We start from the raw sequence: 15,178 nt of genomic DNA on the forward strand, positions 1-15,178 counted from the left end.
TGACACTGGAACAAAACTTGATGGAGGACATTTGTCAGCAAGTGGCATTTCTATTCCTATGGAAAATCCTCTGATTCTCTATATTCTCCAAGACCACTTGAATAAACATGTAAATTTTTCTGTGCAGACAGGAAAATGCTTTCATGGTGTTTTGTGTGATTTGAACTGCAGTATACCCTAGGCTTACCCTCCAGCTCATGCTCTGCACAGCATTTGTACAAGCTTGCTTCTCTTTAGCTTTATCATATTTTGATGCAGCATAAGTTGTTTCCCAAGAGCTGAACAACTTTATGAATAATCTTTAGATTCTACTTGTATAAGGAAAAGATTGTAGGAGTGCCTTCTCTCCAACAGCTACATTGATAATAAGTCTGTATACCAGTGTCAGCCACCTTACTTCCCTTTTTCAATGAGCCTAAGAAGTGCCACATGGCATGGTAACGTTCAGATCTTAATACTCTCCAAGGTTATGAGGAAATCAGTTTAAAAACCAAACCAATAAACAAAAGCTTTACCCCTAATTCAAGTATCTCTTCTTGTCTAAGCATCGGTTACATGGCTCTTACTGTGCTCTTAGCTCAGACAACAGATCACATGGAAAAAAATAAGGATGCAACCAGAGACATCAAACAGGAATCTTTTAAACTCTGAAGACTGTATATAAAACAAACTGTTGATCTAATCACAGCTTCTCAGAACAAAGAGATGAGTTGAAATCCTTGTAAAAACATTGTAAATGCTGATGTACAGAGCAAATCTAACACCCAAAGATGACCCAGCAGTAATGCAGGAAGGCAGTAGATTGAACAACACATCCTTTTGAGATACATCCAGAAACAATGAAAGGGAACTGAACAAGCAGCACAGCAGAATTCAGCAACCCTTATATGAACGCAATATGCTCATCAAAACACACAGATGAGTCTGCACTCTCACTGCCAGAACTGTCCTCTGAGTCTGCTGTTCTTTCAAAGCAGATAATATGTTCTGTGGCTCCTCAAATCCCAACAGACTTCCATAACCAAAAATCCTTGCAAACCTATAACTTCAAATACGGCAGAATCACCCATTGCAGTTGACTTACTTTTGTCAACAGTTTTATTAAAATGAATAATCTTCCAAGAAACTTTTAATACTGTAATAGTACAGTGATACTAAGTAACAACAAAAAATTTTCTATATATAAAAGAGTGATAGTTTCATTTATGTAAAATACTTTGAAGGGAAGAAAATGTGGTTAGGTGAGGGAATCTAGGCCATCTGTGCCTCCAACACCTCTTGGCTGACAACCTATCTCCTCCACTCTGCTCCCTGGAAGCTGTGACCAAACTGAACCAAGTAAATGGGTCTGCAAAACAAGAAGCAGTCTCACTGCAAGATGAAGACTAGACAGGGTACAGTTTTATCTTCTCTGGTGTGTCTACAAACACACAGACCAGGAGCTTCAAATGGCACTGGACTTTGCCTTTCCCAAGTAAAAGAGAATTTAACAGCCTGTAGATCTGAATTATCCATGTTGTCAATGCAGGAAAAGACATGAATGCTGAAGTCTGGGACTTTCACCATCAAGGTTAGACACAGACTTAGAAGTATTCCTACTCTTAACTACAAGAATAGCTACTACTGTAATTCAGCTAAAATGAATCTAGAGTTCAAGCTATATCTGTGACAAACGACAAGATTTAATTTTTCCTCTAAAGCTCTTCATTCTCAATATTGATGCTCTAATCCTGCAGAATCATCCATGCTTAGCTTTAAATCCAGGAGTCTGTTTATTCTGTTCAACTACTCACTGATGCACTTGTTTAATAATTCAAAAAGTTTGCAAATTGGTCTGTAAGTGCTGCATTAGCAGTTCCTTCCATCCATTACAACTTTTTGTCTAATCCTTTGTTTCAGACTGATCCTGAGCTTTACTACTTATCCTGGAAAGTGTCTATCTTGGAGATTACCCACAAGTTCTCAGGAGAAGAAATAAAAGATTGCAGTATCAACAGAATTACTCTTTCAATCTATTTCAGAAGTTGACACCTAGAAAGAAATTTCATACATTCTTAAAAGAAGCACAGGTTAAATGGCATCTGTTACACAGTGAAGGCTCCTGCTATATTCATACACCTGGGAGGTTCTGGGAGGGGGAAAAAAATCATCCTGTTTGACTGCAATTATCTAACTGTAGTGCCTAAATTACCATACAAGCCCTTCAAGACTAAGTTCCTGTACAGATAGTGAATAGAACCTTCAAAGAGCAACACGGAGCACCTCAAGCAGAGCCTCACCACTGTGCTCTGTGCACACAGAAATTATGCTTTTTGCATTAAGCATCTGAAAAACACAGCTAAGCCATGCTGTGAGAGCACTGCTCTATTCCACTTCTCTTAGAACTCCGATTTCACGGTGGTCTACTGAATTACTGGGGAAAAAAAAAAAAAAAGAGTCAGCAGCATACTGAGTAACACTGTCCTTGGGCCATGGCCAAATCCCATAAGTCCCCTGGAACCAACTTTCTCTGCCACTGCAAACACTTCTGGAACTAACATTTCTATACACAACTTTTGCCATTTCCTTCTCCTCTATACCAAGGCCTATGAGACATCCCAGCAAACTGTTAATTTATTCCATTACATTTATTCATTTGTCTTGATCCTTCAAAGAATTTAAAAAAACCTCAAAGAATTAACCTACTCTGCCCACCCCCCCTAGCCAAAAAATCCCAAGCACGTACTCAGAACAACAGAAGTATCAAAGAAATTGGAGTCTGTTCTCCAAGGAGGTTGTTTGACCCAATACAACAATCCCTTCTTTTTCAAGCTAGTAAACTGTGTGGAGAACAAACCACAGTAATACCAGCAGGTATCTTAAATGTCTAAGATTGCATGATTAGAGACTTGCACCATAAGAAACCATGTACAAGGTATGAAGAAATCTGAATGATTTGGGTCTTCTTTCTGTCACTTTATAGCACTACCTAGGCACCTGTCTGCAAACAGTACACCCAACCAAATGAACAGCAGTACTATTGACACCTGTCTTTCACTCAATTCTACATTGACTCTATTTAATACTCTGTGTAGGGTATATATGGGTCACATCTATCGCAGAGAGTACTGTCAAGAGTTACTTTCTTCCAAAACACAACTGTCATACTTCTAATTTCAGAATACACAATTAATGTAGGAAATTATTCTACTTAATTTTCTGGTGTAGTCTAAAAAAAAGGATGATATCTGGGGCCATGTTTCTTATGCTATCATTTAGTCTTTATTTTTCTATTCCAAACTCTGATGCATAGAAGTTAATAGAAGTGGCAGACAAACTGCAAATTTACACTTTGACAGTTCATTGCTCACTTATACCAAGAACTAAAGAGTGTCAATCCATCTGAACCACTCTGGTTTTCAGTACCTGAGTGGGTTACAGGTAAGTTTTAACCAACATGAAAAAGCAGAAAATTGGCACTATGTCACCACGTTTTTTAAAACCTGGCTTTGCCCCCAGTTAGTGCAAGGAGCCACTCAACAGTTAGCATTCCTCTCTAAAAAAATAATTTTGTGTCTATTTGGTCCTGTATATCTGTCATATTATTCCAAAAACTATCAGACCAAACTTGTAGGCATAAGTGATCTCCTTTCTAGAGCATAAAATGCATTGAAATAATACTTGGAGTTGGGCTGGGGGTATTTTTGGTTGTTTTTTTAAACAGTTGAATGAAAAACTCCTAAACACAGTGGATTATCTCGAAAAACACTGATAAGAATGGTACATGAAGTCACAACACAGTATATGCAGTCTCAGAACAAAATATTTCAAATAAATACTGGTAGACTCACAGTTCCAAGACTAATGAGTGAACAATAGCACTTTCTAGGTAAGCTCATCTGCACACAGAACTTTATCATTTACACAGATATATTTAATCACACAAAAAATTAATTTAAAATTCCTTTTTCAGATAATACTTATTTTTCATCTGCTTATTGTGAAATAATGCAGGGACAGTACACAGTAGCAGTTTTCCCTCACATAACATCTTTCATTTCACTAGTAAAGTATTCCTTACATTTGTGGAGAACAGTGAGACAACCAGGTAAGCATTGCAAGTACTACATGCATTTTATGGAAGAATAATTTGAGTATAAGTCATTGAGTGGCAGGTTTAAGCTCACTGCAAATGAGAAACCTGGTGATATGAATTATCAAGGATTTAATTTTTTTCTAAATGCAGACTTGCTTTGTTTCTTCAAAATGACTATCAAATTGTTTTGTAATACGCATTTGATCTCTTAGTTTAAGAACCAGTATTTGTAAACTTAATAGCTGAATATTATTAAAGAAAATACCATATGGAACATGCACTGTACACAGATTATAAGAGACAAGACTGTTTTTCTGACACATTATATCTGTAATCAGTCTAGAGTCTTAATATTGGGAAACTTTCCCTTTGTAGAAACTATGGGAAAAGTAGTGAATGAACAAAAAAAAAAATCATGGAACTCTTTCTGCATGTATAGTATATTACATACAAACATATAAGGTTTTAGAACTTCAAAGTAATGGCTCTCTTATTTAGATACCCTATTTGTTGGCACAGTCAACCCTCTCATGTTTCTGTCTCCCTCCTGCCTTTTCATCCATTCAGAAGCTAGGAAGCAATGCCATTTACACCCAAGGGGAAACAATGGCGGGGGAGGGAACACGAAAAATAATTTTCTCCAGATTCTCTTAGAGATTATTTCACATCTGTGGATAAGAGATTCAATTAACAAAACAGCCTTAGCATGCACAGCAACAACAATACACAGTGAGCTCCTTGCACTGCCCTTTGAGTAAACACCATCAGTACAGGCTACGCATTCTCAACAGATGCACAGTCCACTCAACTTTTATATTACCGCTCTCAGTAATATCCTGGCACACCAGCTGACTGTTCCTAGAGCAGAGGTGATCCCTACGAAGCTACTTGCAAGAGGGACCCAAGTACTGTTTCAGTGACTTGGTACAGACAGTTCTCAAGGTTGACGTAAGCAATTGCATAACCGGTCAAAATGCCCCTCAGTTTGCTGTGGCTAACAATAGTCACAGGAAAAACTACTGTGACACTGTTATTACTAGCAACACTTAAAAGGTCAAATGTTTCTACTGTTCTTGACTGCTTAGTTTTTCTCTAACAAACTTCACTCTCTGGGCTTTTGTATTTTTAATGCTTCTGCATCACGTGGCATAATTTTGTCTGTAGAGTGATTTTATGGTTGAGAGGCAGCAAAACACCTTGAAGAATAAACTACAGAGCAGTACTCTTCGAGGAGATTTTGAATAAAAAGTATTAAAAAGTCTTTGAGAGTATTTTTTGTCTTCTAATTCAGATGAGATATTAGCACATTTTTTTTCCGCCAACTTGTACCAACAGCATTCAACACTAGCTGAAGACTGAAAAGAGCTGTTATTATTCATTTCTTCAAGAAAAGGTTACGTGGGAAATCATCAGAACAATTTAATAACCATGTGAAGTACAGATAACAGAGAAGTACTGGCAAGATGGCTGGGCTTGAAACTCTACTAAGGTGGGAAAAAAAACCCTAACCCTGCAGTAGCGTTCAACAGGAATTTTGACTTTGCACTATGTGATCCCTTTCACTGCCCAATAATATAAACTTCTGAAAGAAAAATGTTAAAGAAATCTTGCCCTTCCACAAAGTCATAGCTCATCTTCTTGAATCTGCAAATCTCCAGCAACATTTATATTTTAATCTCAACTCCAACAAACACAGTAGAAGAAAGCACCATTCTCTAAAAACCACTTAATTTTTTTTTTTTCTCAACTGAAAATAAAGCAAATTCCAATGACCAGCATCTAAACTCTTGAGTAAAGTGCTGGAACCTTTCTGGAAACAATGATGTTTCACCCATGAAGTTCTGACAGAAAAGAAACTTTAGAAACTCATTTAGACTGAGGTTTGGCAGCATTTAACTGCCACATTATCCTCCAGTAGAGTTTGTCATGTGCAAAACGTGACTGGTTATACCAGTTATGGCAGCTCACTACGCAAAAGATCTCTGTGGCTTGACACTAAATTCCTCCTTCAGTGGTATTAACATTAACCTTAAACCATTACATTACTCAGTTTAAACCAATAGGCTGTTCAAATAGCAGTTAAAAAAACTGGTAAAATCTAAATGAGGTGCTGCTGGTCTTCATGCTAAGTACCAGTAAGAACTGCAACTCCTAGATCTGTGACAGATAGATAGCACAGCCAAGGGGTCTTCCACTCCTTTTTTGAGAACCCTAGACAGACCAAGTGGAAAAAGAGTGGATTATCAGAAAAAACAGATAAAAGACCATAACCAAATGCCACCTGCACCACAGATGCCAAAATCCAGCCCAACATTTTCTCTGTCCAACACTTTGGAAAAGTGATAAAACACAGTTTTGTCCTTACTAGAGTCTTGCTAGAGCAAAACAGAAGAACAGTTTATTTCCAAGAAGTCTACTCTGAAACAAGAGTCACAGCTGCTTTCTGAGACCCAAATTAAATGAAATCTATCCCAAAACTGAAAGAAAGAGGGTAACAAGCAAACATGGGGAGAACCAAAGCCAACAAACAGGTGCTTCATGAAAATAAAAGGTCATCTTGGTTTAATGAAAGGCTTGTAGACAGGGGAAAAGTATTACAAACAACCGAACAGAAGAGTAACTCCAATGCCAAGCTTCCAAAATACTACCACAATGTAACGTGGGGCTAGGGACTTAAAGGATGTAACCCTGAGATTACGAGAATCAGTTTCACATTTACACCTTTGAACTAAGGAAAGCCTGAATTACTGCTTTAAGAGGGGTCATGAAGATCCTTGAGGTTATCAGCTTTATACAAAACTGTGGAACAGGAGGCTTATTTACATATGGCACTGAACATACACATAATGATATCGACAAAAAAGAGCACAGTGCCCTTCACCTTCTGTTACTAAAAACTGACCTGATGTTTCAAGTAATATCCGATTTTCCTTTTTTCTTCTAAAGACTAGAGCAGCTTTCATCGGTCAGGTGGATGGATGCAAAATAAATCTGATTACCAAGATGAACCTTTCACAAATTATAAGCTTTAAATCGTAAATGTGGCGTTCTTGAATTGCCATTTCACCAGCTGTTACTGCCTCGGTGCTGGGTCGAGATGTGACATTACCTGATCAGAGGATGCCCTGATCTCTCACCCGTCTCCACCCGGCCGGCCCCAGGAGGGTTCGGAGCGCAGCCGGGCAACCTGCGCCTCAGCCCAGCAGCCAAGCCGGAAACCGCCGAGGAGAACCGGCCGTTTCCCTCCCCGCTTCCAGCGGGCAGAGAGCCAGGGAGGATGTACGGGAGGCACAAACGGATAAATGCAATAATCATGGCGAGACAACCGCACGGCGGGAGGGGAACACAAGGCAAAAGGAGGGACAGATGCCATCTTGTGTCTCGGAAATTTCACCCTGACCAGATCCGGCCGTGGCTACAGCGCTGACGGGCACCAGCTAGGCAGGCCCAGCGGCCGCGCCACCTCCCTCGCCCAGACCGGGCAGCCCGCGGGGGAGGCGGCGCCCACCCGGAGCTGCTCGGCACCAGTGGCACCAGCTCTCCCCGCCCAGCCCCGGCACGGAGACAAGCGAGTCCCCCCTTCCCGCACTCACCTTGCGGAGGGGAGGGAAGGGAAGGGCCGAGCCGCAGGCGCCGCCGCCCCGCCAGGTGTTCCAGCGCCGCCGGCGTCAGCGCGCCGAGCGGAGCCGCCTGTGCCGCGCGGGCGCCCCCGCAGCGGGGCGGAGCCGCCGCCCGGCCCGGCCCAGCCCGGCCCAGCCCGGCCCCGAGCCGGGAGGGCGCGGCCGGCGGGTCCACGGCGCTCGGGCTGGCCGCTGCCCGGTCTTGGCTAGGGCCGGTGCGCGTTTCCTCCTGCTTTCCCGGCAGCGCTGCGAGGGAATCGGAGGGAGGGTCACCCGGCTTGGGGCCCTTCTGGGACTGATCACCGCCTCGACCAAAGCCCCAAGCCCCGTGCCTCCAGCCCCAGCCTGTTGGGGACCGCAGGTGCCCGGCTAGGAGCAGCAAGGAAATACTAAAATGTTTTGGCTGCCATAAATAGTTGCTGTCGAGATAGTGGAAACTTGGAGGAAAAGGCCCTTTAGCGTAGTAGGCAGGTGGCAGTGCCGGGGGGGAGCGGGTCAGGAGAGAGTTGGTTTTGAACTCATGTCAGAATTGGGTCATTGGGGTTTTGTGAGAGCTTTTTGAGTAAAGGAGGGGGATTTGAAGCTGATTTCAGAGCTTGAAATGAGGAGAGGAGTTCACAGGTGGCATTTGAAAATGAAGTAAAAGGAGAAAAGGGAAGCAGCAAGATAGGGTGAAAAATGATCCCAGTTAAATGGGGCAGTGTTAACTTACCGGTGTGGCATGTGAAAGGAGCAGAGGTGAAAGCACAACGAAGGGCATGAAAGCAGGAATGGAGAAGAAGAGACAGGGCCTCAGAAAAGGGTTGAAGAAGAGAAAACAAGAGTGGTAATGAGGCATCATTTTCTGAACCTTACAGACGTCCTAAGTGCTCGTGTCAATGTCTCCACGTTTCTGTGAGGCAGAGCTGAGCTTGAAGAAATAAGGAGGGATAATTTAACACTGTATAATGTGAGGAATTTCAGGTATCATTTGGTTTACTTTCCCCATTTGGCATTGGTGTGACCACCAATGTCCAAGCATGGTGTACGTAGCACAGACGGTGCATTGACAAACAAGAATGATTTATGGCAAGAAATACAGGATTGTTTCCCAGAACTGCAGAAACCCTAATAGGATAGTTTTTGTGTTAAAATATAGTAACAGCGAGAAAATATTTTCATGGGAGATAACTCTCTTAATGGGGTCCTCAGTCCTGCAGAAAAAGGTGTAACACAGCAGCTGAAAGCTTGGAATGCAGGAAACCTGGTGTGAAATATCTCATTTACCTTTGAATGTTATACTGTAAACACCCTCAAGCTGTTTTGGTATTCTAGAACTCTCTTTAGAACAAATATAAAAAGATGCATTTGAGGGTGTGGTTATCTGGTTTATTTTCGTTTTCATTGAGGTTAATCATTCTCTGGAGGTGGGTTCCTATGACTGAAAGAGTAACAGGCTGAAGTGTAAATACTTGCATTAGACATACTGCCCCATTAGTCAAATAAATTCCAGGTATTATTGGTTTTGAGAAAAAAAAAAAAACATTCATGGAGTTCTTACCTTGCCAAAGGGAAGTGGTGCTAATAAGTGACAAAAAATTTCTCTACAGTGGATGAGGATCTGGGATCTCTTCAGCCATGCCTAGCATTGGGTTTTGGTACCTTTTAATTTCTAAGTGAACATGAAGAATCCATTGTGTCTTAATGGCATTTATATGTGCAAATCTCCTAGAGGAAGGTGTAAAAAGAAAATCTCACAGGATATAAGGAATTACTTTAGCCATTGCAGGAGCAGAACCAAGACAAAAAGAATGATTTTTTTTTTTTTTTGGTAAATTTGCAAGTATTGTTTTTGTTAGTTGCTCCACGATAAGGTAGGAGGGGAAATAGTCCTGAATAAACCTTGATTCTGCAAAACACTGTACTTTTGTAATGATGGAATTATTTTTATATGCCAATATTTATGTATGTGTGTGAATATACCTAAAATCAGGACTTAGGCTAGCTTGTTTCTCATGTATTTAGGGCTACATCTTGCAAATTGCAGACAACTTTTTGCATTGTCCATCTTACTGTCGCAAACCATTACTTGAGGTTACCATATAACATCAAAAATTAGTTTTAAAACTTTATTCCTCACTGAAGTGCAGGAATTTCTTATTCTTTTATCATGTTTCGTGTAGTTTATCACCAGACGTAATCGTTATAAATATAAGCAAGTGCCATCTGGTTGTTCTAGCACCTCTCTTATCTCCCATGGAGATATTTTTAGGGCAGCAGAAACACAGAAATGTAACTAAAGCAGTTATTGCAAGTGATATTTGAAGCAAGGTGTACTTATTACTTTTCACAAGCTTAGTTCCTCAATAAAGCTGACTGGATGCATGAAACACCTTGAAGCACGGTGCTATGTACATCCTGCTACTAACAATTTTTCCCTGTTTGAGCATCAAAGTATTCCAGTTACTTAAATTAACTAAGCAGTTGGTTCCCTGACCTCAAAAAAGTTTATTTCTGCTGTTCCATAGAACACCCCATCCTCTTGCAAACTGAGATTGTTTGGATGACATCATTAAAATTGCCGTAAGATGCAAGTAAAGATAAAAGTACAGCCCTCTGAGGTAGAACTACTGACCATGCCACAGTTGAAAACATCACTTTTTATGGTAGAGAAATGACTTTCCAAGCCCTCAATCACACAAACCTAGAGCTTTTGAAAGACTGAGCCAGCGATTAGTCTTAGCCCTCATCTTGTAAGCTCTTTTCTGCATCTGGGCTTTGTGTTGCACTTTGCTCCAGCTGCATTAAATTTTTAAAAATAAATAAAGATTGGAATCCCATGTTGACTCAGTGAGACTCACCACACAGTTGTGTTTACTGTACCACAAGGCTACTATAGCATACTATGGGATATGCTGCCCTTATCACTTAAACTGATACAGTCTCCTATGTTCTGTGCTATCTCTATAAAATACTCCTAAAAAATGTGTGTGATGGTTTTCAGTTTATTATATTTCTTTAAGTAATAAGATTGAAGGTCAAAATAGAAAATGGAAACCATCAGGGGCAAGAGAGAGTAAATTAGTAATTCAGTTTTTTTGGAAGCCCAGTAATAGTGCCCTGTTTTTCAGTTGAAGCAGTAGGAATTATATTTTTCCCATTTGTATATATTATTTTCTTAAGGTTTCTTAATGTGCTGTTACTGTAACCCCCATTTGTATGTACCTGGGAATTAGTAACTTCAGAGACTTGCGTAGCATTAGGTATCCTAGAAACAGCATTGAAGGTTTCTCATCTTCGCTGGACAGTATCTATTATTATTATAATTATTATTATTTAAACTTTCACACATTAAGATGTCTTTTAATCCTCCCATAACATGTCACTTGCCCTCTGTTTCTTATCTACATAAGGAAGTACAAACATTTCATGCTTTGTTTTATAAACACAGTCACTGCCTGCTTGAGTTTCTGCTCAAAATTTAGAAATCAAGGTGAGGGAAATGACACTTCCTTAAACTTCCTCAAGTCCTTCATATGAATGCCTTCAGTCTTTTTTGTCATCTCTGATCTAACTGCTGTTCTTTTAATTTTCCTGCCACACTGTTCTTTGTTTTCAAATTTCTTAACAAAATTATCTGTCTAGTTTGAAGGTGTTTGTGTTCTGCTGTTTTGCACTTATTTTTATCATTTCTATAATATAGCTCTATAAGGCATGTAGTTTGTGTGACTATCCCAGCTTGGTGATCTGCTGAAAACCTTTAGCCTATTGTCAGCTTCAGAGATTTACTTAATTAGTCATTTATTTCTCCTTTCGTAAGCTGGAAAATACAGAATTGTGGGATGATTTGGGTTGGGATTGGAAGGGATCTCTGAGATCACCTAGTCCAACCCCCCCTGCTAAAGCAGACACGCCTAGAGCATGTTGTGCAGGATTGTGTCCAGGTGAATTTTGAGTATCTCCAGAGAGGGAGATTCCAGAACTTCTCCATGCAGCCTGTTTCAGTGCTCAGTCACCCTCAAAGTGAAGTTTTACCTCATATTCAGATGGAACTTCCTGTGTTTCAGTTTGTGCTTGTTACCCCTGATATCTTCTAGGATAGGGGAGCCCCTGAAATGACAGCCAAGTGTAGAATTAGAGGGCTCCAGGTTGAAGTGGTGCCAGCACATCTGACCAGCAAGGTAGGACCAAAACTGCTAAATAGGACTCAGCCTGTGATTGTGGCTTTTGTGATGTTCAGTCACCAGTACTTTCCTATGATTCTTAAGACTTTAAATGAAACAGTTGTGAGCACAAGGGCTTGCCTGGATTTTTCTTCATGGAGATTTGTGTTCACTTTTAGGTACTATCTAAAGTCCAAACTTTTAATATTGCTGTCCAAGTGCAGGTTCATATACTCTTTCTGGCAATTCATGATCAGTGAGCTGGGAAATACTCTTCTTTCCTCGTCTGATTTGCACTGAACATTGTTGTATATTCTTCCACTATCCTCCACTATTTGTCTCCTTTGTTGTCATTATCCAGCTCCCTGGATACTCTTGCAAACAGCACACAAGACACTCTTTCCTAATACTTTTCATTTGAATGACAGGGATGGAGCATGTGGAGTGACCATCTATTTTTAATACCTGGCATTTTGAATCAAAAGAACTGTGTTAGTTAATCTGTTGTTTAGATGAAGCTGCTATTTGCAGAATTCACCAGAGAATTAGCGAGGCATTCAAGAACCCGGTTTATCCTTAATAAAGACAAGTAGACAGTAGGGAGACAAGAATGGTCATGGTGGCAATTTGCACTGATTTTCATCTGAGAAGAATAATATTAAAAAAAAAATCTTCTTTTAAAGTATTTACTTGAAAATATGAATTTGAGCAAACACAACCTGCAGTCATTGGTTGTATTCTGAAATGCATATATACTTGAACTGAGGTTATCTTCATCTGCCGTGGACTTGGGTGAGCAATCTGATCCCTTCAGTAAACTATGAATTTGTTTTATTATAGTCTGCAACATTATTATTGAATAATCCCCAAACTTCTTTCCCAAAGAGGCTTACAGTCTGAAAGAAAATGCAAAATGGGAGAGAGACTGCAAGAACCATTGTTTTTGCTTTGTAAATGAGAAATCGAGACACAAACAGATAAAATGATTTGTCAAGAAAAGCCTATGACAGAACTGGCTGAGGGTTCTTATATTGATTTACCACTGCCTTTAGCCATCCAATCTTCCAATGTTTTCGAACGCTAGAGATAAATGAGATGGGCTTGTTTTTTCCACAGGTTTGGGAATGAGGAGGGAGCAGGGTACTGGACAAAAACCGTGTTTAATAAATACAACTTCTTTGAAGGATGGTATATCAATAAAATAGCACTTCATTGAATAGATTTTCATAGTGGCAATATGAACACATTTTCTATTAAGTTCATTTCTATAGAAGACAATAATATAGTAAATATGGGCTGAGGCTCCCAGATGTTACCATGTTCTCTTTGATGTATTCATGAGAGTTGTTGATATAAAACCAAACATTTTGAAACTGTTATTAAAATATTCTGGCCCATTAAGAATACGAGTCACGTAATTTTTAAAGCTCTCCTGGAGATGTTTCGTATGTTAGGAGTGTAAGTCTACTAAAAAAGAATCTGGCAGCTGTTGTGCTGTGATACTGTAAATACTGCTAATTCTCAAATGTGTGAGAATAATTCTACTACAGCAGAAAATAAATTTACAGCACAATAACTATTGCAAGCAACTACAGAGTTTGATTTTTCAACCCCTCATCATATAAACACTTTTATGATAAAATGTATACTTACTGAATTTTCTGAAGGTATGACTTTTAATACTTAGCAAGCAATACTATGGCTTGGTATCTCTGGTTCCTGTTGAATACTCTGAACAGTCCATCTGCAGATAGTTTAAAATACTTGATTTTTTTCCCCCAAAACATGTTAGTATTTGGGTTTGTAAAATTTTTTGACTTTTGCTTGAAAAGAAACTCTAATGAAGCCACTGTGCTCAATAAACCTTTCTAACATGTGCCAGAGTTCTCAGTGATAAACTGGACCTAAAATTTGGCATAAAAATTTAAATAATCTCTGAGATTTCAACAGTTTGAATCAGATCCTCCAGTGCTAAATAATCTCTTTGCCCTCTAAAGCAGTATGAACCGGCTGTCCCAAGATAATAGTTTTGAGATAGAAGATACTTTTCAGTTCCTTATGACACATGGACTTTATGTTATTTTTGCAGTTGAATAGAAAAAAAGTGTGGCATTGCTTGAGAAACAGAATATTGGTGAAGTTTCATCTTTTAATATCCAGAGCTCTCTTATCTGACAAAAATACCTTTACCAATCATTTTCTGTTTTCTTTTTTTTTTTCAGTTGCACAAACAGGAGTCATGAAGGCAGCTATTCTGAAAATACGGCTTAGTCCAACCTCAGTACATCTTTGCATTTGAAAAACAAGCCACTTAATTTTTTAAAGTGCACTTTTTTAAGTGACAGAAAATATAAATTGTTACTGAAAATTTGATTTTCCAACCCTTTTCATACTATGCATTTGAAAAAGCACTTCACCATAAATTAAATTATTGACCTGAACAGGGAAAGAAATTATAGAAGTATTGTTTTAAATAGAGAAAGTATTCATCAAAATATTGCTGCATCTCTCATTCAGCAATGACTTGTTTCCTTCCTCTTTTGTGAATGGATCATTTGTCCCAGGAGAAAAGCTATACTCTCATGGAGATTCAATGTTTTCTGTTTCTGCTGTTCTTTTTTTCCCATCCCATATGTGTATATTCCACAGGACTAAAAAGGTGCGTATACTTCCTACGTGTTGCTGTGAGATTGTTTTCAGTCTGGTTCTGCAAGAGGTGTTCTGATACCTACAGAACATTTAACAAAGGTGAAACTGTTGTGGACAATTGAACCAGTTTGCTCACTAGGTTGATGTGCTCAGCTCATTACTACTGAAGAGAGATAAACATTTACTTGGAATACACATTAAAGTCTTGAGGTTCAGCTTCTCTCTAAGGCAGGGTTTGAAAAAGGCTTTCAAACTCCACAGATACCGTTAGTATGACTACTTAAAATATTCTGTAATTTTTGAGAAATCATATTTTGTTTATTGTGAAGCACTGTAGATTGATAACATGTCATTTTGAGTTATTGACAACATGGGTCATCTTAATACTTTTAGAGATAAAGCCTGCTAAAATTTGCTGTTTTATCATGATCAGCTCAGTGATTTGTATGACAGTAGATTTCTGTCCTGAGCTGCTTTAGTGAAAGATCTGTCAGCTTTTCCATTATCATATACTTTTTTTGGAGAGAATCCTAATTCATTCATTTCAATTCTCACCAGGATAAAATTTGGCTTATAATATTATTGGTAGTTTTTGATGCGTTAGCATTTGTAAATGCAAAATATGTTGTTTTCTCGCAGCTCTATTTCTAATCTGTTGCCTCTACAGCCAAAGAATTCATTAGACTGAATTC

The 15,178-nt window shown here is 39.2% G+C and overlaps 1 protein-coding gene across 4 annotated transcripts in view; it reads right to left on the reverse strand.

Annotated features, from left to right (window-relative positions):
* The window catches only part of LOC138106432 (islet cell autoantigen 1-like), a 68,868-nt gene extending 61,092 nt beyond the window's left edge, over positions 1 to 7,776 (reverse strand). For all 4 annotated transcript variants that reach the window (XM_069007022.1, XM_069007021.1, XM_069007020.1 and 1 more), the window contains exon 1: positions 7,669 to 7,776. The gene's annotated coding sequence lies outside the window, so the exon portion shown is untranslated. The remainder of the gene's footprint in view (positions 1 to 7,668) is intronic.
* Between the last annotated feature and the right edge of the window lie 7,402 nt (positions 7,777 to 15,178).

Source organism: Aphelocoma coerulescens, chromosome 2, assembly GCF_041296385.1.
Source record: "Aphelocoma coerulescens isolate FSJ_1873_10779 chromosome 2, UR_Acoe_1.0, whole genome shotgun sequence".
Taxonomy (NCBI): domain Eukaryota; kingdom Metazoa; phylum Chordata; class Aves; order Passeriformes; family Corvidae; genus Aphelocoma; species Aphelocoma coerulescens.